At 40.2% G+C, this 21,456-nt stretch overlaps 1 protein-coding gene and 1 non-coding gene across 2 annotated transcripts in view; one reads left to right on the forward strand and one right to left on the reverse strand.

Annotated features, from left to right (window-relative positions):
* The window catches only part of DCC (DCC netrin 1 receptor), a 1,189,680-nt gene that overhangs the window by 1,081,648 nt on the left and 86,576 nt on the right, over window positions 1-21,456 (reverse strand). The window lies entirely within an intron of this gene.
* On the forward strand, window positions 17,694-17,765 carry TRNAE-UUC (transfer RNA glutamic acid (anticodon UUC)). Its single transcript has one exon. It is a non-coding gene; the product is annotated as a tRNA-Glu (tRNA).

Below are 21,456 nucleotides of genomic sequence, written 5' to 3' on the forward strand. Positions count from 1 at the left end.
AAAAAAAAAAAAAAAAAAAAGAAAAAAAAAGAAAACATTGCTCTTAAATCTCTTAAGTTAGCATTCAACAAAGTGTCTATAAACCCCTAAACCTGTATGTATAATCTCGCTTATAACTATGTATTTTTTTCTAAAATAGATTCCATAGGTTTGTCTAATTTTCAAAGGGCTCTGAGATCAAGACTACCAATTTAAGGAGAGAAACAAGCAAACATTAATTTCTCCATTTTACTTCCCATGAAACTATTCTCCAAATTCATTTCAGTACATTTGGCAAATTGCTGGAGACGACTAGGTATATGGACATTCGGTGGGAAGGTAAAAGCCCAAAGATTTACCCACACTATTCAGAATGACCTGTTCCACTAAGTAGAAACTACATATAAGGATCATGTCCGCTCCACTGTACTGCCACCATTCTAATCTGAACACTCAGGACCTCATTTGTAAACCGCTAATGAAATGTCTCAACTCTAATTAAATGTAGTTTTCCCTTCTTCCCCCTCCACCACCATCACCCACCCATCTATCCATTTCAATCAGCTCTGGGCAGATACATCTTAGAAAAACTTTCTCCCCAAAGTTTTCAAAAGTCTTCAATGGCCTCAATTTCCCTTGAATAAAATTCAAAATTCTTAGCCAGTCATTAAAGTCCATAAGCTTATCTAATACTATTTCCTCTCATGAACATTCTACCCTATATAAAAATGTTCTCTCTTTCCACCAAACAAAGCACTATTCTACTTTCAAGCTTGGACGAGCTTACCAGTCCCCAGACTCCAATGGCCTCCATTCTGATGAGGTTGAGCCAGCCCAGCCTTAGGGGTCCAAATGGGTCGCCCCCTCCTCTGTGAAGTCTGCTCCGACCACCTGGCATACACTGCCGTCTTGCACCTTTCAACTCATATAGTAACTATCTCCTACCCCAGAATCACTGACAATGACCACATGCTGCCTTGTATTTATATAAATCTTTAAAATTTGATGCCTAGTCTTCCCAACTACGCTGAAGATTTCTTGAAGACAAAAGCCATCTTAGGCTACTTTGATGCACTCACCGTCTTTAGCACTGGTGATATGTTGATGATGTTGCTTAATAATAATATCAAAGGGTTACAAGAGGGAGGGCATTATGCTCCAAGGTGGAGGTGAGCTTTATTATGAAGGAGTCCTTTTTGCTTCTTTTGAAATCCCTGGGCATGCTCAAGTGTCCCTGCGCCTCTTCCATCTGTAAGAACTATTATTGTTTTCATGGGAGGACTGAAGTCTTTGAGGTCCTCAAGAATATGGAGAAGGGAACTGCTTCCAAATTGTTCTGAGGTTATTACTCTGAACAGCATAACTCTCTCAGAACTACTCAGACAGAACTGAGGACGGAAACTGGCAAACAGTGCTCCTGAGACTATACCACAAAAATCAATCAACTGAATTCAAATGTCTCTCTGGGCATTATGCCGAATCTAATACAACCCCACAATCTAAAATTGGAGACAAGGTTCTGCTCAACTCACCTCAAAATGAACTGCTAAGGAGATAAGGAATCTCAGCGGGTCTGGTGAGTTTGCTCTAGTACCCTTTTCCCATCTTAATGGCAGCAATATGTAAAAAGGAGGATGATGCTCTGACATCTATATGAAAACTGTCACAACAGCATCGATACCAAAAGATAGCAATAAGAAGGAGAATGCCAGATGAGATTACCAATGACACACGAATACAAATCAATCTTACAGCTAGTAGAATGAAAGTGTCATATGCACAGTATGAAGTCCTACAAAAAGCGTCCTTTAGAGTTATCTGCAAAACAAGAAAAGCAGCAATTCAGATGTATTTATGTACAAGGGCCAATAAAATATAAGGCCAAAAGCCAGTGAAGGATCCGACATGATCTGAAGAGGTAGTTGACAGAGTTACTGAAGTCAGGAAAAGAAAAAGGATGGTGAAACTTCTATCAGTGCAGTTGGGATTGTACACTTGGAGGATCCTACAGGTGGTACATAGCAGTATACACACTTTCAAACATCCTATCAAGTTTATTATCACCTTTCCTTTTTAATTCAAGTTAAAATGAACATTGCAGCTGTTGGGTAAGAGTAAAGGGGATTTTGAAGTTACAAAAAGTGCAGAGAAGGTTACAAACTATAGATTCTACATCCTTCTAATATACGAGACCTAAGAGTTATTATCTCTTAGCCACTACTCTCCCGCAACAGACCTGCAATGCTAGATTCCCCAACTTGGGGCCAGATATTATACTAGACAATCAGGGGTCCTGGATAATTATTTCAAAGGCTGCTCTGAATCTCAATTCCCCAGCAAAGCATCGCTTTGCCTGAGTTTCTTTTGTCCTTTCATTTCACTGGAATATTCCCCACTCACATATTAAAAATCCGTTCTTGCATTAGAAAAACTGAACATCTGAATGTACTATTACCTTAAGGAGAGAATACACACATAGAGGCACAAGTAGAGAAGTAACAGATAAACAACATTTAAAATTTGTATTTGAAGAGCACACAATATATGTGAATATATAAAGTGGGTGTATTTATAAAGTATTATTCAGTCTCTCAAATTTCGTTACAGTGTTTTTCTCAGTATTCGTGTCTGCATAATGATGCTATGAAGAGAGGTGAGTAAGTGCAGCTGCAAGATTCTTTATGGATAATCTTCTTGGAAAATTGAATATCGTTGGTAATATTCCTGCTGTTCCCAAACTACATTTTAAATCAGAGGCTGCAGTAACCACTGCATTCATTGGAAATTATTATTATCCTTTACTGTTGTTCTTGTTATGTGGAATGGAGTGGGCTGCTACTTGTTAGTTACCAAGAACCACAGATTCCCTTGAAAGAAAGTATTATTTAGGGATTGAACTTTAGTTATCAGCTTGCTTTTGGGTTTTTGTTTGTTTTCTCACTCTCATTTTTCCCCCCAGTAGTAGCCTTATTATGATCATGCAACAGCTCTGACATTTTTCTCTGCCTTGCATGTCCCTCCCCTACGAAACTCATTTACTGTTAGGAAAAAAAAAGCAAAGAAAACAGGTATCCTGCCTATAAAATATCCACAGACCTCACAGAGCACATTATTTTCCAATTATACAGTGACCCACTGTGGGTTCATAATTGTTGGATTATTGAGTAGAGAAACTATGTTAGTTCTTAACCATACTTAAGGTTCAGAGTTAATACTAATTTGAAAATATAGGTGGTCAATAGCTCTCTCTCAGATCACCTTGCCACGGAATCTAGCTGTCTAGCTGAAGGGTTTCAATGAGTTTTGGGGATGATTACTCAGAAAACACTTTGGAGAAGGAAAAGATTACAGTTCAAAACAACAGAACACAAGGGAATGTGGTTTAACACTACACTAAGCCAGAGCAAGAGAAAAAACACCTTTCAATCTTTCCCTCCTGTTATGAATAAAGCAGTTATTCCATATTCAAATGCAAAATCAAGTGCCAAACATGGGAAATTTGGATTCCTAAGGAACAAAAAAAAGAAAAGACTTCTGTTTGCTTTTGTCTCAACCTTCTAGCTCAATGCTTGTTAAACCAGCTGACAAGTACTCCTGGTCAGGTTTGGTAGGCATTTATTGGCTTTGCTATTTTGTTTTTAGCACTAAAGTGTGTTATGCTGCAAAACAAACAAACAAACAAACAAAAACAGTTGATCCTAAACTTCTTAGTGTAAAAGTCTTCCAATGTCTAGGCTATTTCTAAGAAGATTACTATTTTTTTCACTTATAATATGATGTTTAGATTTTCAAAGTCATATAGTTTATTTTGGAAAATGTACTGAAGGAAATTAGGAAAATATTTCATTTTAGTGGTGAATTCCTCACGCCAGTGACAGGATTCATGGCAGGCTGGTGGCCCTCCCAGATCTGGATCAGGCAACCACACTCCACAGGCTCCAAATCCAGCTCCTTGGTCTCCTCCTTGGTTAAATGGGCCACAGTCACTCCAGACTTCCCAGCCAGAAACCTGGTGTGTGTCTCCTCGGTGCTTTCCTTTTCCTCTCTCTCTCAGCCAATCAGCAGCCAGAGCTTGTGAATTCCCCTGGCGCAAATCCCTCCCCTCCACTCTTCCAACCTCACCACCTCTGCAGCCCTTATCAGTGATAACGTGGAAGATTTCAATACGTATCCCTCTACCTCCCGTCTCCATCTCTCCCAATTCATACGTGTCATTTGAGTCATCACTCTAGAATAAAACCGTGATGGCTTCACCCTAGTTATAATTCTTAAATAGTGTCCCAGTAGTTACACAATGAAGTCCAGACTCCTTCGCACAGATTTGAAACTCTTTCATGGACTAGCCGTTGTCTACATTTCCCGCCTAATCTCCCACATCTTCCTTCTCTCCATTCTCCATGTCCTCTAGTCATGCCAAATTACTTGCAGTTCCTTGATCAAGACATGAATTTTCCTCAATCACTTTCTTCTATGAATGCTGTTTTTTCTGCCTAGAATGACCTCTTTCTTGCCTGTCTAGGTAACTACTCTGCATTCTTTTTTTTTTGCAGTACGTGGGCCTCTCACTGTTGTGGCCTCTCCCGTTGCGGAGCACAGGCTCGGGACGCACAGGCTCAGCGGCCATGGCCCATGGACCCAGCCGCTCCACGGCACGTGGGATCTTCCCGGACCGGGGCACGAACCCGTGTCCCCTGCATCGGCAGGCGGACTCTCAACCACTACGCCACCAGGGAAGCCCTACTCTGCATTCTTATGACTCCCCAGGAAAGTTTTTCCTGAGCAGAGCTATGCGCGTCTAATTTTTTTTTTTTTTTTTTTTTGGTGGCCTCACCACACCATAGGTACATCTCTATTAACTCTTTTCACCTTCTTGCTAATATCTCTTGCGTACTTGGCTCCCCTCATGAGAATATGAGCCCTGAGAAGTCTGGGAATGTGAACTTTTCATATATAAGGGTCTATTGCTACTGTTAGTGTTATAGATCCTCAATTAGTATTTATTGAATACATTAATGGTGGCGTGTTAAGGATTGTACCTAAGGCATGAACCTCATCAATCTGACCACAAAGATGTTTTTATTTTTAGTGTTTCTGATAAACACAACATCACAACAATGAACACACAATTATGTATTGTGACTAGTGGTACTAGCTGAATTTGGACCGTAACTGTTTTGTACACCTGTACAGTACTTTTTTTATTATTACTACCATTAAATTAAAATATTAAGTCATAATTATTTCACTAAAGTTCTGATTTTCCAATGTTTGCTTAATTAAGAAGTTAAGGAATCCTGGGCTCTAGTTTCCTGACGACAAGCATCACCTGAAACTGTGTCAACAGCTGTTCTCCTTATGTGGGGCGTGAGCTTCCCAGTTCACCAGCTGCTGTATTCCCGATAACTGCCTGGCCCCTGCAGGTACTTGATTTTTGGCCTTGTTGTAGAACAATATAATGGAGGAGCAGTGTACAGCAGAAAAAGTATTTATGTATAAGTAAGGACTTCTGAAGTTTTGTATTTGCTTTGCAATTAGTAAGTTCTGTGCCTTATTCAAACAGATTAATATTTTTGGACATTAGTTTTTTTTCACCTGTGCAAATCAGAAAAATGGGCTAGATCAGTATATTTCAAAATTTCAGTAGTGCCCATCAAAGAAGGTGGATGGGGTAAGCTAAGGAAGGCTGAGAAGGACCCCTACCTGTATCTAAATAAGAACTCCTGAACTCTGATTATTTTTTTTAATATCCTGATGCCATATAACATTTGGTTGAAAATTGGGCTCCGATACTAAATAAGAGTTAGAAAACCACTAAATTAGATGGTATCTAAAGCTCTTATCAGCTCAAAACCCTATTGTTATAGTTAGGATCTTTAATCATGGCCAAGCTACACTAAAAGTTACATTTGTCATCTATCTTCATTTAGTTAACACAAGTGCTCAGCCTACCTTTCATTAATAACCGACAATTACGCATTGTAATTCTAGCTGGAACATCGTTTCTTTGTAGTGTTAGCTATATCATGAAAACTCTACACAGTTCTAACTGCTTGTGTCAGATGAGAAAAAGGAGGTCTCTTTTTCTTTTTTAACAAAGATTATGAATGTCACTCTAAGAAACTCACGTTAGAATAGAGTTTAGTTTACCAAAAGGGACAGAAGCATAAAAAAAAATCACATTCCATAGCTGTATTACAGGCCTTCTCCATCGCCTAAAGGACAGTGTAATACCGAGCTCTAATAATGCTCATTTGATTGACTCTCTGCCCAAACAGCCTTTTATCAGGCACAAGTTACTTCTGTATGATGGATGACTACGGTTTATGGTGCAGATCTCATTTGCAAACAGAGCTTGAAAATTCCCCTTCACTGACAGAATTCTGATGAAGCCTGGACCATCATTACTGCACACTAAACTCATTAGAGTAAAAAGAAGGCAAGGTGGCTGAGGTTTAATGGATGATTTGCTAATCTTGTTGTGTGAGAATAATACATTTCATTTTCCTTTGTGGGACCTGTCCCATCTTGAACTTTTGTTTGCTATTACTTGCCAGACTCCCTTAAGGTGCTGGGAATACTTCCTTTTGTGCCTTTAAGGTTAAAGAAAGGCAGTGATCAAATCAAACCCAGCTAGAAAATACCTCTATGGATGCAAATTTCCCAAAATGACTATGTCAGGCTGAAGAAGATGAAAATGCTGGTGTTTAAAAATTCAACCATCAGCTCTTTGAATAGGAGAAAAAAGGCAGAAGACTGTTCAAACAGAAATAATTGTGTCTTGGAAGTTTCTTTGAATGGTGGTCGGATTTAAAACAATGGACTCCAGACAAAACTTAAGGTAAAAATAAAATAAGTAAGAGCCGATCTATAACAACATTTCATAGACCTGGAGGAAAGAGCACCCTGAGAACCATGGAAGAATAAAACATAGACACAGTACTCTTTTTCACACACGAATCGATACAAATCGATACAAATTTCTCACTTTTAATCTCCCGTTTTGTGGGCCTCCCGTTAGTCTCCTTCCTGATTCACTATCATGCTGTAAGGACTGCCGCTTCTTAAAATAAATGGGTCTCAGGCAAATGAACATCTCTTCTGACTTGCCAGCTCCTCCAGAAGTCAGTGTTAAAAAGCCAGTGATTCCACATATTCTCAATGATTTGCATAGGAAATTAATCATAAGAAGATGCTATTGACTATTGTCTTATGTCCACAGCCTCAAGGCAAACTTGAGAAAGATAAATGTGCCCACAGATTTGCCATTAAGTCCCTCTCAAGTGATCCCCAGATGGCTGTATTGGTATCTGTGGTTTATATCAACACTAGGCTATTCAAAGTAGATTTCCATTGTACTATAAAATTACTTGTACCTTTATGGTTTGTGAATTTACACAGAACACTTACAAAGGATGATTCTCCTTTAGCTTTCCTTTTTCTGTGCCCTCAGCAAACCCCTGTGAAAGAAGAGGCTTGGCATAATTATGGTCCATTCTGATTGGTACAAATCTGCACATGAATCATCAGAAAATGACTGATTTCCCCATATAGCAATAGTGCTTAAGACTCAGAAAGTGTGAAATGACAAACTTAATGTTCTCCTAACAGTGCAATTTAGAAAAATGTCTATATGCCACATGCTATTTTTTCAAACCTTACACTTAAAAACTAAAAGCAAATCAAAATGGCGTGTTCCCATTGTGTGAGATATTTACTATGCAGTATCCCTCTCTTCCAATTCATCTCTCAATTGTGGAGGGCAATGAGCAAAGGAAGCTGCATCATTAGACGTCAGCCCCATAATTCACACTCAGTGGGCAGGCAAACAGTCCTTTTCACGGGCCTGAAATGAATGGAGGTAGAAGCACTATAAATATCGACCTCACTTATTAAAAACAAAAAGAAAAAAGTGATAAAAAGAAAGAAAATCCACAAGAGACTCCCTCCTACTTTCTAAGAACTAGCCTTGTGGATTCTCACTCTGAAGCAGGTGACCATGAGTGCTTTCTCAGGAGAGATGTTTAAAGTGAGCGGGTATATTAGTCTGAAGGAATTCTCTCGAAGATTCTACCCTTTGTAACTAGCCTTGATGAAAGGCAAGAAGATGGAAGGGGTGTGTGGCTCAAACTGGGGTGTACTGAGAATTCTGCTCTTAGCAGAGCCAGCAATGGCCACGTGAAAAAGAAAAAGCTGGTGCTTCTGATCTCACACCTTTTTGTCACACTGTCCTTTCTTAAATCCAACCATGTTCATGCCTTAATCTCCATGTAAATGGCAGGCTGTCCCTTCTTTCCTTGGAAAACATACAAACCCTTGTTCTTTCTTTCTTTATACTTTGTCATTTATTCCTCTGTTCATTCATTTATAACTGAAAAACTGTTTAATATGCAAGTATTTACCGAGAACTCAGTTTCTATGGATGCAGGGATGACAAAAGTTCTTCTCTGTATCCCACCCTTCCAGGCGGTCACAAAGGAGAGGGAGGGTGGGAGGGAGGGATACGCAAGAGGGAAGAGATATGGGAACATATGTATATGTATAACTGATTCACTTTGTTATAAAGGAGAAACTAACACACCATTGTAAAGCAATTATACTCCAACAAAGATGTAAAAAAAAAAAAGTTCTCTGTTGACAAATCCTGTCCTATGTCACGTCCCTTAGGGTAAGCTGTGACAAAGCGAGAGAGAGGCATGGACATATATACACTACCAAATGTAAGGTAGATAGCTAGGGGGAAGCAGCCTCATAGCACAGGGAGATCAGCTCGGTGCTTTATGACCGCCTGGAGGGGTGGGATAGGGAGGGTGGGAGGGAGGGAGACGCAAGAGGGAAGAGGTATGGGAACATATGTATATGTATAACGTTCACTTTGTTATAAAGCAGAAACTAACACACCATTGTAAAGCAATTATACTCTAATAAAGATGTAAAAAAAAAAAAGAAGCCTGCTATTTAAGAGGGTGCATTCATCTGTCTTAAAACTTCAACAGGCCTTGTTATCTTAAAATGTCAACACCCAAGCCCCAACCCCAACCGAGATCCTATGTGTTCTTTTAAAAGGAGTTGTGTCTTATCCCAGGAATTACTGATGTGGGAACTTTGAACACAGAAGCAAGGTCAGTAATGGCCCATAAGCCTCACCTGAAATAAGGCCATTTGTCAGTCTAATGTATATTTGAGGTAGAGGAAAGAAAACATGTGAGATCAGGGAATTAAGTACCATGCCCCAAATTAAACTACCACTAATGTGTTCCTAAATTCTGGATGATATGTTTCTTCACTTTGAGCTTAAGTTTTCTTATTGATATGTACTCTGCATCTATATTATTTAATCATTGGAATAAGAGCCCACCTACAATTCGTCCTGTGATTAGATCATATAAATATATTTATCTCCGCTCTGCCAAAATATTAAAGAGTGGCATGTTTACTTGTGCTTTTTCTGATCCACACCCCTAACCCAACCTGAAAGAAAATTTACATTAATTTTTTTGACCTAATTTTCCTCTCCCATCTGGATCCCACACTTTTCAGAAGCAACAGGAGCTCAATCGGTAGAAAGAAAATTCATGATGCCTTTTGCTGGAAAAAAGAGGAAAAGTGTTTAGCTACTGTTCACACCTCTTCAATTGATCTTTCCAAGTCTTCCTAGTTTCTGAAGGGTGGAAATGATGGGTCCCTTGGGTTCACTGCTGTTCAGTCAAGACCATGTGTAATTTACCTAAATTTACCTAAACCATAACCCATTTGCTGCATAATATATTTTATGGCATTTTAGCAGTAGACTATCTGCTAAGCTTAGAGGTGGAGTGCACAGTATGATAATGAAATAGTGGTGCCATGTGGAAATGCGAAGTGCTAAGTAAATACACAGCACCGCTTTATTATTGTCACCTCACTCTAGGTGTGAAGACGACACATTTTAATTTACTTCTCAATCTACAGAGAGGATTGGTTTTTAAAGAATCCTTTGTTTAATCAGTGCCCAAATGTAACTTTTAAAAGCCTCCATTTTCACATCATTTTATTTATTTATTTTTAATTTTTTTTCTTATTTATTCTGCTTGAAATTCCTCGAATGTCTTAGATCTGCGGGTTCCTACTTTTTAACATTTTCTTAAAATTTTACACAATTTTTAAAGTTTTACAGTTATTACAAAATATTGACTATATTCCCCACATTGTATAATACATTCTTGAGCCTATCTTACACCCAGTAGTTTGTACCTCCCACTCACATCATTTTAAAACTTTTGTTTGGAGCAATCGGTGTGTAGTGTTTTGAGCCATATGACTAAATCTTGCCAATTTTTCTAAAAGGAAGATAGTCTGTGAGCTAAGGAGATCGTGTTAATGTGAAAAATTAATAAACTTCTACTTCATGGTTCCAAGTGGGCAATTAGAATGGCAACTACCTTTTTTTCAACACTCTTAGTAACCCCAAATAACATCTGTTGCAACACCACATAGAGAAATACTGCTTTAGGATTCTCTTGATTTGAACGAAGAGACCAACTGGCACGGCAGAAACCCATGGTGCTCAGTGTTATTTCTGCATGTCTCTAAGTTGCATTGCCCATCAGCAGCTTGGTGCATGTCAAGAACTCAATGGAGATGTGGACACTGTCTACGGGGCAGGGAAGTGAGAAAGTGAGCAGCCAATTCACAGGGAAACTCTAGCCTCTGGGATCTGTTTTTTCAAACTAGGGATGGTTAACTGCAGTCACAACAGTGACGTCTAATCAGTGAGTCTATATATGCGTCACCATTCTACCTAAAAGCTTTCTTACTTCTACTGGCTCTTAATAATAATATTTGGGAAAAGGAGTGGGTGAGGGGCAGTCTAGCTTAGTATTTGGCATCTAAATATTCATTTACAGTTGACCAGATGAAAATTCAAATAGATGACTGCCTCAACTGAGTGAATTCTGAAGGCACTGTAATATCTGCTACAAATGGAAAGGGAAAGGGAAAAAGAGGTTCTGAATTTAAGCACTCTTCTTGAATACAGGTGGATGGTCTTTTGGGTTTAAGATAGCCTGAACCTAGTGGTCAAAATTTCCCTGAGAAGAGATAATTGGGATAGCATAAAATAAAACATATAAACCAATCTCCTGTGTGATGTCAACAAAAATAGGATTTGAAAATAAATCTCACTGATTAATTTTCTTCTTTCTTCTCATAATGATAAAACTCTAGTTAGAGCAAGGGAATAAAAGCCCTACAAAATCCTATGTGCAGAATATGTGCCCAGATCTTTAGCCATCCAGGGGCTTGTATTCAAACTGTTGCTCTGTCTCTCCTCCGAGGCTGTCCCACAATCTTTTCACTCTTTCTGTCTCCATCTGTTCCAGCCTATTCCCAGCTGCTACTCAGAGGAAAGGCCAAGGTAATTATCACCTTAGCACGTAATTTATCTTGCTGTGACCATCTTTGGACTGAAAGTCTGTTGAGTGCTCCTGTGTGTTCCCTTTCTGTCACGTGGCTATAAACTAACCTGGCCCTTCCATCTTGGGTAGAAGGTACTATCTCTATATGCCTCCGCTTAGTTGAGCCTTTAAGGGCCCTATCTCCCACTAACATTTCTTTCCCATTTGGCAATTTGAGATCTCAAAGGGACCAGAACATTTTCCTTCCTAATATTTAAAACTGTACTCAAAAGGAAAATATGTCATGCTGACTTAATCACAAATACCTATTCAGTCATGGTACATAGTGAAAACAATGTGGCCTTGAGTCTTTGTACAGAGAGAATTCAATTTCCAGGGATAGTAGGCAAATCTCTTCATCACTCAGCATCAGCTTTCCCATCTGTAAAATGGGAAACTTAATAATTAACTCAGATTATTCTGAAGATTAACTGCAGTAACAGAAGAGAGCATCTCACATTTTAATGTGCATGGGGAGAACCTGGGGATCTTGCTACAATGCAGATTCTAACTTGGTAGATCCAGAGTCAGTACACAGACTGCACTTGTAACAAGTTCCCGGATGGGAAGACTGGTTCAGGATAGCGGAGTACAAGGACATGTGCTAACTTCTTCTTGCGAAAGCACGAGAATCACAACTAACTGCTGAATAATCATCGACAGGAAGACACTGGAACTCACCAAAAAAGATACCCTACATCCAAAGACAAAGGAGAAGCCGCAATGAGACGGTAGGATGGGCGCAATCACAATAAAATTAAATCCCATAACGGCTGGGTGGGTGACTCACAGACTGGGGAATACTTATAGCACAGAAGTCCACCCACTGGAGTGAAGGTTCTGAGCCCCACATCAGGCTTCCCAACCTGGGGGTCCAGCAACGGGAGGAGGAATTCCTAGAGAATCAGACTTTGAAGCCTAGTGGGAATTGACTGCAGGACTTTGACAGGACTGGGGGAAACAGAGACTCCACTCTTGGAGGGCAAACACAAAGTAGTGTGCACATAAGGACCCAGGGGAAGGATCAGTGACCCCATAGGAGACTGAACCAGACCTACCTGCTAGTGTTGGAGGGTCTCCTGCAGAGGTGGGGGGTGGCTGTGGCTCACCGTGGAGACAAGGACACTGGCAGCAGAAGTTCTGGGAAGTACTCCTTGTCATGAGCCCTCCCAGAATCCGCCATTAACCCCACTAAAGAGCCTGTAGCCTCCAGTGCTGGGTTGCCTCAGGCCAAATTTACTGACCTCTGCCCACAAGGGCAACACCCAGCTCTACCCCACCACCAGTCCCTCCTATCAGGAAGCTTCACAAGCCTCTTAGATAACCTCATCCACCAGAGAGCAGACAGCAGAAGCAAGAAGAACTACAATCCTGCAGCCTGTGGAACAAAAACCACATTCACAGAAAGACAGACAAAATGAAAAGGCAGAGGGCTATGCACCAGATGAAGGAACAAAATAAAACCCCAGAAAAACAATTAAATGAAGTGGATATAGGCAACCTTCCAGAAAAAGAATTCAGAATAATGATAGTGAAGATGATCTAGGACCTCGGAAAAAGAAAGGAGGCAAAGATTGAGAAGATGCAACAAATGTTTAACACAGACCTAGAAGAATTAAAGAACAAACAAACAGATGAACAATAAAATAAGTGAAATGAAAAACACACTAGAAGGAATCAATAGCAGAATAACTGAGGCAGAAGAACGGATAAGTGACCTGGAGGACAAAATGGTGGAATTCAGTGCCGTGGACCAGAATAAAGAAAAAAGAATGAAAAGAAATGAAGACAGACTAAGAGATCTCTAGGACAACACTGAACACACCAACATTTACAATATAGGGGTCCCAGAAGGAGAAGAGAGAGAGAAAAGACCCAAGAAAATATTTGAAGAGATTATAGTCAAAAACTTCCCTAACATGGGAAAGGAAATAGTCACCCAAGTTCAGGAAGCGCAGAGAGTTCCAGGCAGGATAAACCCAGGGAGAAACACTGATTCATTTGCAAATATTATCTCCCATTCTGAGGGTTGTTTTTTCATCTTGTTTGTAGTTTCCTTTGCTGTGCAAAAGCTCTGAAGTTTCATTAGGTCCCACAAATTCTTACAAAAGGATAACCTTCCAGGACTGAACCAGGAAGAAACAGAAAATATGAACAGACCAATCACAAGTAATTAAATCGAAACTGTGATTAAAAATCTTTCAACAAACTAAAGTTCAGGACCAGATGGCTTCACGGGTGAATTCTATCAAACATTTTGAGAAGAGCTAACACCCATCCTTCTCAAACTCTTCCAAAAAATGGCAGAGGAAGGAACACTCCCAAACTCATGCTGTGAGGCCACCATCACCCCGATACCAAAACCAGACAAAGACACTACAAAAAAAGAAAATTACAGACCAATATCACTGATGAATATAGATGCAAAAATCCTCAACAAAATACCAGCAAACAGAATCCAACAACACATTCAAAGGATCATACACCATGATCAAGTGGGATTTATCCCAGGGATGCAAGGATTCTTCAATATATGCAAATCAATCAATGTGATAACACCATATTAACAAACTGAAGAATAAAAACCATATGATCATCTGAGGTGCAGAAAAAGCTTTTGACAAAATTCAACACCCATTTATGATAAAAACTCTCCAGAAAGTGGACACAGAGGGAACCTACCTCAACATAATAAAGGCCATATACAACAAACTCACAGCAAACATCATTCTCAGTGGTGAAAAACTGAAAGCATTTCCTCTAAGATCAGGAAAAAGACAAGGACATCCACTCTCGCCACTATTATTCAACATAGTTTTGGAAGTCCTAGCCATGGCAATCAGAGAAAAAGAAATAAAAGGAATAGTAATTGGAAAAGAAGAAGTAAAACAGTCACTGTTTGCAGATGACGTGAATCAATGGACAAAGGATTAATCTCCAAAATATATAAACAGCTCATGCAGCTCAATATTAAAAAAACAAACAACCCAATCCAAAAATGGGCAGAAGACCTAAATAGACATTTCTCCAAAGAAGACCTACAGATGGCCAAGAGGCACATGAAAAGCTGCTCAACATCACTAATTATTAGAGAAATGCAAATCAAAACTGCAGTGAGGTATCACCTCACACCAGTTAGAATGGGCATCATCAGAAAATGTACAAACAACAAATGCTGGAGAGGGTGTGGAGGAAAGGGAACCCTCTTGCACTGTTGGTGGGAATGTAAATTGATAGAGCCACTAGGGAGAACAGTATGGAGGTTCCTTAAAACACTAAAAATAGAATTACCATATGATCCAGTAATCCCACTACTGGGCATATACCCAGAGGAAACCTTAATTCAAAAAGACACATGCACCCCAATGTTCATTGCAGCACTATTTACAGTAGCCAGGCCATGGAAGCAGCCTAAACGCCCATCGACAGACGAGTGGCTAAAGAAGATGTGGTTCATATATACAATGGAATATTACTCAGCCATAAAAAGGAACGAAATTGGGTCATTTGTAGAGATGTGGATGGATCTAGAGACTGTCATACAGAGTGAAGTAAGTCAGAGAAAAATATCGTATATTAACGCATATATGTGGAACCTAGAAAAATGGTACAGATGAACCGGTTTGCAGGGCAGAAATAGAGACACAGATGTAGAGAACAAACGTGTGGACACCAAGGGGGGAAAGTGGAGGCGGGGGTGGGGATGGTGGTGTGATGAATTGGGAGATTGGGATTGACATGTATACACTGATGTGTATAAAATGGATGACTAATAAGAACCTGCTGTATAAAAAATAAATAAAATTCAAAACAAAAAGGTAGCTGTGGGAGCTAATGGATGTGTTAATTAACTTGATTATGGTAATAACTTCACTATAGATATGTATATCAAATCACCATGTTGTACACTTTAAATATATTACCATTTTGTTTGTCAAATATACCTCAATAAAGCAGGGGAAAGTTTTTTAAATTAAAAAAAAAAAGTTCCCGGATGAAGCAGATGCCGCGAGTCATGGGCCACACATTCAGTAGCAAGAATGCAGAACACTGTGACGAAGACCTGTCACAGCATGGCCCTTCGGTTCACCAGGGACTAAAAGGGTCCCTCCAGTACTGTGTTTACCTCTCAGGTCTGTGTCAGAATGCACATTGCCAGAACTACTGCTTTGAGTTAAACAGTCAGTGTGGGAATGGGCTTGCTTTGCAAAACACTCTATAAAAATATTCACACATATTACTTGTCAATTTCCACAAACCCCTTCCTTCTCCCTTTAGCCCAAAAGACCTTTGTGACATTCATGTCTAGGCATTAGGAAAACATCCTTGCAAGTTCTCACCTCGGAGTTTGTAGGGGAGAATCAGTGGTTGCATTAAAAGTAAGATCTGAGTGGGTGGTATGATCCATGTGTGATGGGTATCTCAGAGTTTCCAGAAAGATCTCTGGGCTGAATAGGAAGAGAAAGGAAAATGACAAAATACTCTTGTGGAAGATGGCTGCTGTGGGTCATTCTAGCTTTGCTAAGGGCCTGCCTGGTTCTGTTGGGAGACGTGAGAGACTTTTATTGGAGGTGGAAATTTCCTGAGAACTCCCCCTGGGCGACAGCTCCCGCACTCATAGATAGAGGTTGATGCAGGGAGTACGCAAAAGAGTGATCACCCTGGAGTCTATAATGGAGCTTCCTGACCCACCACAGGCAACAAGAATGATGTTCCTTTTAGCGAACATGCCCACCGAGGCCAGAACAAATCCAACCGTGGAAATGGCAAGAATCAATCTCAAAGGCTGGCAGCAGAGCAGGTGGCCCGGGAGGGAAGGCCGGGAAGGAGGGCTGTAATCACAGTTGTAATAAATGGGAAAGGCAGCCCAGCTCTACAAGAGGGTGATGAGAAACAGGTCAGAGCTGGGTAAGCATCTGAGCAGTTCTAAACAGTGACAAAGCTGCAGGGATTGGACAGTGTTAGTGTGTGTGGTCCCATCCACGTGGGGCTGGATGAGGACGTAACACTGGCAACAGGCAGAGTGGAGATTCTGGAACTCTTACTGCCCACCCCAACCATGAAAAAGATAGCTCAGAAATAGGGAAATGCCATAGGGGGGTGCAAGGGAAGGCACTGAAGGAAGACAGGGCTATTTAACTCTCTCATACACACACACACACACGCATACACACTCACACTGGTAAATTAGGCTGAAAGTTTCTTGGTGCAGAAAAGCAATCAGCAAGGTAGCGGGGAAAACTGCTGAAGGAGAAATATTAAAAATGTCAAAGGTCTGACAGGTTAGCCAGGCAAGAAGGTGAGCAGATTAAAGAGGGGACTGAAAAGGCACCAGAACTCATACTGGCCTCACAGGGCCACAATATGAGTACACACATAGCAAGAAGCTAATAATGCCAGAGAGAAAGACTCAAGTTTGGAAACAGCTGGAGAAGACCCAATCTCTTAGTCTTCACAAGGTACTATGATTCTCTGCAAAGAAAACTAACAGTAAAAGCAAACTGATTGATCTAGGAGGGCATACATACACATGCGTAGATTTACTGGTATCAGGAATATATGCTAAGGTCCGGGAGTAGAAAACATTATCAAAACTCAGAGGAAGGAGCTGTTACTGGCGAATCAGGGAAGCACCAGAGAGAAGGGAGCTCAGAGGGGTGGGGCAGTGACCAGGTGTCTGAGGCTTAAGATGTTAACAAGAAAATTGTGGACATCACCTCGCTCTAACTTTACGACAAAAATGTTTGTGATGCATTTAGGAAGTGGCAAATACTAACCAAAAGGTTGCAAGGCTCCTAATTATTTTGCCTTTTTAAAGGGTCTCTGTCAGAAAAATTTTGAAATCTGTTGGTTTATTAACACTGTCACATATGCACACAAGCCTAAAGTGAAATGGAGAACCGATTTAATTATCTAAAATAGTTTAATGCAGCGTATCACCACTGTTTAATTGATGTATTTCCTCAAAAAATGGTTTTACAGGGAGTGGAATTTTATGAGTAATTGTAGCAACTTATTTTGTTTATATCAACGTTTCTCAAACTGGGTGCTATTGACATTTTGGACCAGATAATTCCTAGTTGGCAGGGATGGAGGGAATGTGTGGGGAGGTGGGTTTCCCATGCATTGTAGGATGTTTAGCAGAATCTCTGACCTCTACTCACTAACAACCCCCAGCTGTGACAACCAAAACTATCTCTAGGCGTTGTCAAATGTCCCCAGGGGGACAAAATTATTCCCACTTGAGAACCAGTGGTCTAAAGTATACCTAAGTCAGGGAATTCCCTGGTGGTCCAGTGGTAGGACTCAGCGCTTTCACGGCTGTGGCCCCGGGTTCAATCCCTGGCTGGGGAATTAAGATCCTGTAAGCCACATAGCCAAAAAAGAAAAAAAAAAAGTATACCTAAGTCTAGCTACCTAGCTAGCTACACAGGTAAATCCAAGGCTTACAATAGAGAAATATGGGATTTTATGTATTGATCAGAAGATGGATGCTATAATTACTCAATTATTTCTAAAGATTTTCTAAGATTCTCTGATTCTGCGAGAAACTCCGCTAACCAATAATCAAAACAGCCATACATCTCATATTGTATTAGTAGTTTATGCTTTTCATCTCATTTGTGTCCCCTGGACCTTCAGGCACGGATTTTTAGCACCTTGGTGTTCTGTGATTGCCATACTCAGGTTCAGCTGTCATGCCCAGATCACAGGGAAAAAGACAGCAGTTGAGTCTCAGCGCATAACCAGTATCAAAGGCTATATTCTAAAACATGACAGAATTCCATTTGATTTGCTGCTTTGAAAGGGACAAAAACAGGACTGACCAGTACAAGAGAGTTAATTATTGTTGATGACAAAGTGAAATCAATCAGATTTAGAAAAGAAGTCTGGAGTTAAATGTAAAGGACAGATTAAAAACCATCTCTTGATTGTCCACAATTGTGCTATGACTTTTATAGCTTTGCTTTTCCATCAATTACCATAAAACACATTCCTAATGTGTTATAATTCACACAGAGTTCTCTTTATGTTTTTTTGTTGTGGTGGATAAGCAATTTTAAGTGCATCCAAGAAAGTGTTTCTTTACCAAATTGTTGTACACCGTAAGCAATGCAAAATTGAACTTTATATGCTATAAAGAGCACCGAATTAGGTCAAACGCAGTCCCAGCATCCACTGATCTCTGAGTCTCCATTAGCTAATCTGTAATATGGGACTAATAATAACTTCCTTGCCCTTTTTACTCAAATGAGATTCAAGTGAATGAATGCATATGAAATCAACATGAGTACTATAGACATATAAGAAATTGATACTATACTCAAGCATGATTCTGTAATTAAAACTCCCTCTACCCAAGGGTTTCAATGAAGGCAAAAGAACTTTATTTTAAAATATTACCTAACACAAAGTAACTCTAATTAATAGATTTTCTATAAATTGTTGTAGATATATATCTTTCAAGTACCTGGTTAAATAAATTTAAGAATATTAAAAAAGAATAAAATCCTCATATCATTCATAAACCTCATTAACAAAAATAGGCTCAATTGATTGCCTCACCATTAAAGGTGGGAAAATAAATACATACATATATACATCTGTGCTTCACTTCAAATCCGTTTGTGCTTTTATTTATTTGTCTATGTCCAGAGGACAGGACTAAACTGCTGATAGTGGCCAGATGTTACAGAGCAGAGGGAAACTGAAAGATGGATGGTCAGGGCATCTGAATTACCCTTTGTTAATTTCCCTCTCTGGACTCTCTGGGGCAGTAGACTTTGGACCAACGCAACCCACAGGTGAGTTCAGACAGCACTCCTGCATACTGCAGGCTTCTAAACAAATCCACTCATAGTACTTGGTTTTGACTATGTAGCTTTAAAGAATAGATTAATAGTGTATTTAATCATAACATCAACAAGTGATTACCAAGCATTAAACCTGTTTCAGAATTTGACTTGTTTTTACCTTCAGCCAATTCTCCTCACATTAAAGAACCATTTATGCAAATATAACATGAGGCAAAGGGGAGAGATAAAAAGCGGCCTAAGACCTTATGAATGACTACATTCAGCCTGACTGATATTATTTGGTTTTCTTTAGTGAAATTATATTATCCATTGTCAAAAGAACCGCTCCTTTACACTGATGGCATCAGAGGGCGCTTAGGCAAAAATTAGAAGTGAGAAGCAAGAGGGCTATTTCTTCATTTGGCTCCTCTTGAATGTAAAAGGCACACAGTGCGCATTGAATTCTGAGAAGCTAAAACTCTGTCACTGAGCCGCAAATGTCCTCATACATCAAAGGAGACCCAAGTCAGCAGGATAAACCTCCAGCTTAGGTAGCCAGACCTGGGCCTGTCTGCCCCTGATCATGAGAGTGATGCATTATTAACAAAACACAAGACATGTGCAACACCTTTGAGATAAGCGGTGGTCAAGGCAACCCAGGGAGCTAGCAACGAGGGGCAACAAAACAGGAGAAGCAATGTTTTCAAAGGCTGGACAGAACTAAAAAAAAAAAAAGTGCTGTCAGGGAGAGAAGATAAAACTGGTAAACAGTGCAACAAGGGGTGTGCTAGAGATAAAATAAGAGAAAGAAGAATCAGCAGAGGCAGTTCTGACATTTCCGGCACTTGAGTGAAATGCACTTGGGTTTCAAAGATGTCAGAGTCCGAGGGATGATTTCTCTAGCTGAGCTCCAAGGGATCATGAAGCAAGATGGATGGAGAGACAGAAAGCCATCGCCCCTTCAGCTAGAATGGGCAGTGCAGGATGAATCAAATGGGGTTGATATTTCTGTTACACGGAGCTCGTTGGTGAGACATTTCATGGGTGGTAATTCTCCCTAGTGAATAAAGGCGTGTGTCCTAGGAAGACTGTTGTGTCCCAGGAATTTAGGATTCATGGTCAGGCTGAGACAGCCACACCTTTCAACATACTTCCTGCAGGAGGGCTCAGCAAGGATTTCAACTGGCCCTTGAACCATCATCAGTCAAGCCCTTCTAATTCTCCAAAACCACAACATAGTATTTAGCTGTAAGATGAACACTAATTAAAAAAAAATTTAAACCACAGTTGTTTTTCCCTTGTTGAATATGCCACACCTAGCTCAGTCCCTGGCAGCATTAACTGGATTCTCAACAAGTATCTGTTCAATGGATAACTGAAAGGGAAAGAAGATTTACCAATTATAGTCCCCCAAAATATTCATTCATTGTTTTAGACAGAAAGTGAATGCTTTCTTTGAAGTTCTCTTCCTGTTTATTTTTTGGTTTCCCTTTATAGATTTTTTTTCATCAATTTTTACTTTTGGGTCCAGAGCAGTGACACAGACTATAATATGCTTTAAAATCTTCTGGAGAACTTATAAGAATGCAGCTTGCTGGGTCCCATCAACTGATTCAGATTTCCCCAGCATAACCGCATCAGATTTTGGACTCAGTAGGTTTGGGTTGGGGTCCTGGAATAAGCATTTCTGACAAGTTCTCTGGCACTGGCAAGTCAAAGTATCTTCCTAAGATGAACTTCAATATGTGTCCATATTTTGATACGTGATGGGCTGACTCACCCCATCACATATCATCCCACATATTGTGGGATGAAACTAAACCACTCACTCTGATCAAAACATATAAATAAGGAAACTGTCAGTTCTAAAAACAAGAACTAAGTTCTAAAACCTAAAGACAAGAACTAAGTTCTAAAACCTAAAGACAAGAACTAAGTTCTAAAACCTAAAAACAAGAACTAAGTTCTAAAACCTAAGAAGCTTTATAGTGTCCAATGGAAGCAGTGGTGCTCTCAGCTACAGCCTGGGATTTTCTTAGTTAAAAGACATATCGGGCTTCCCTGGTGGCGCAGTGGTTGAGAGTCCGCCTGCCGATGCAGGGGATACGGGTTCGTGCCCCGGTACGGGAGGGTCCCACATGCCGTGGAGCGGCCGGGCCCGTGAGCCATGGCCGCTGAGCCTGCGCGTCCGGAGCCTGTGCTCCGCAACGGGAGAGGCCACAACAGTGAGAGGCCCGTGTACCGCAAAA

The sequence above is a fragment of the Lipotes vexillifer genome, unplaced genomic scaffold, assembly GCF_000442215.2.
Source record: "Lipotes vexillifer unplaced genomic scaffold, Lipotes_vexillifer_v1.1 scaffold195, whole genome shotgun sequence".
In the NCBI taxonomy this organism is placed as follows: domain Eukaryota; kingdom Metazoa; phylum Chordata; class Mammalia; order Artiodactyla; family Lipotidae; genus Lipotes; species Lipotes vexillifer.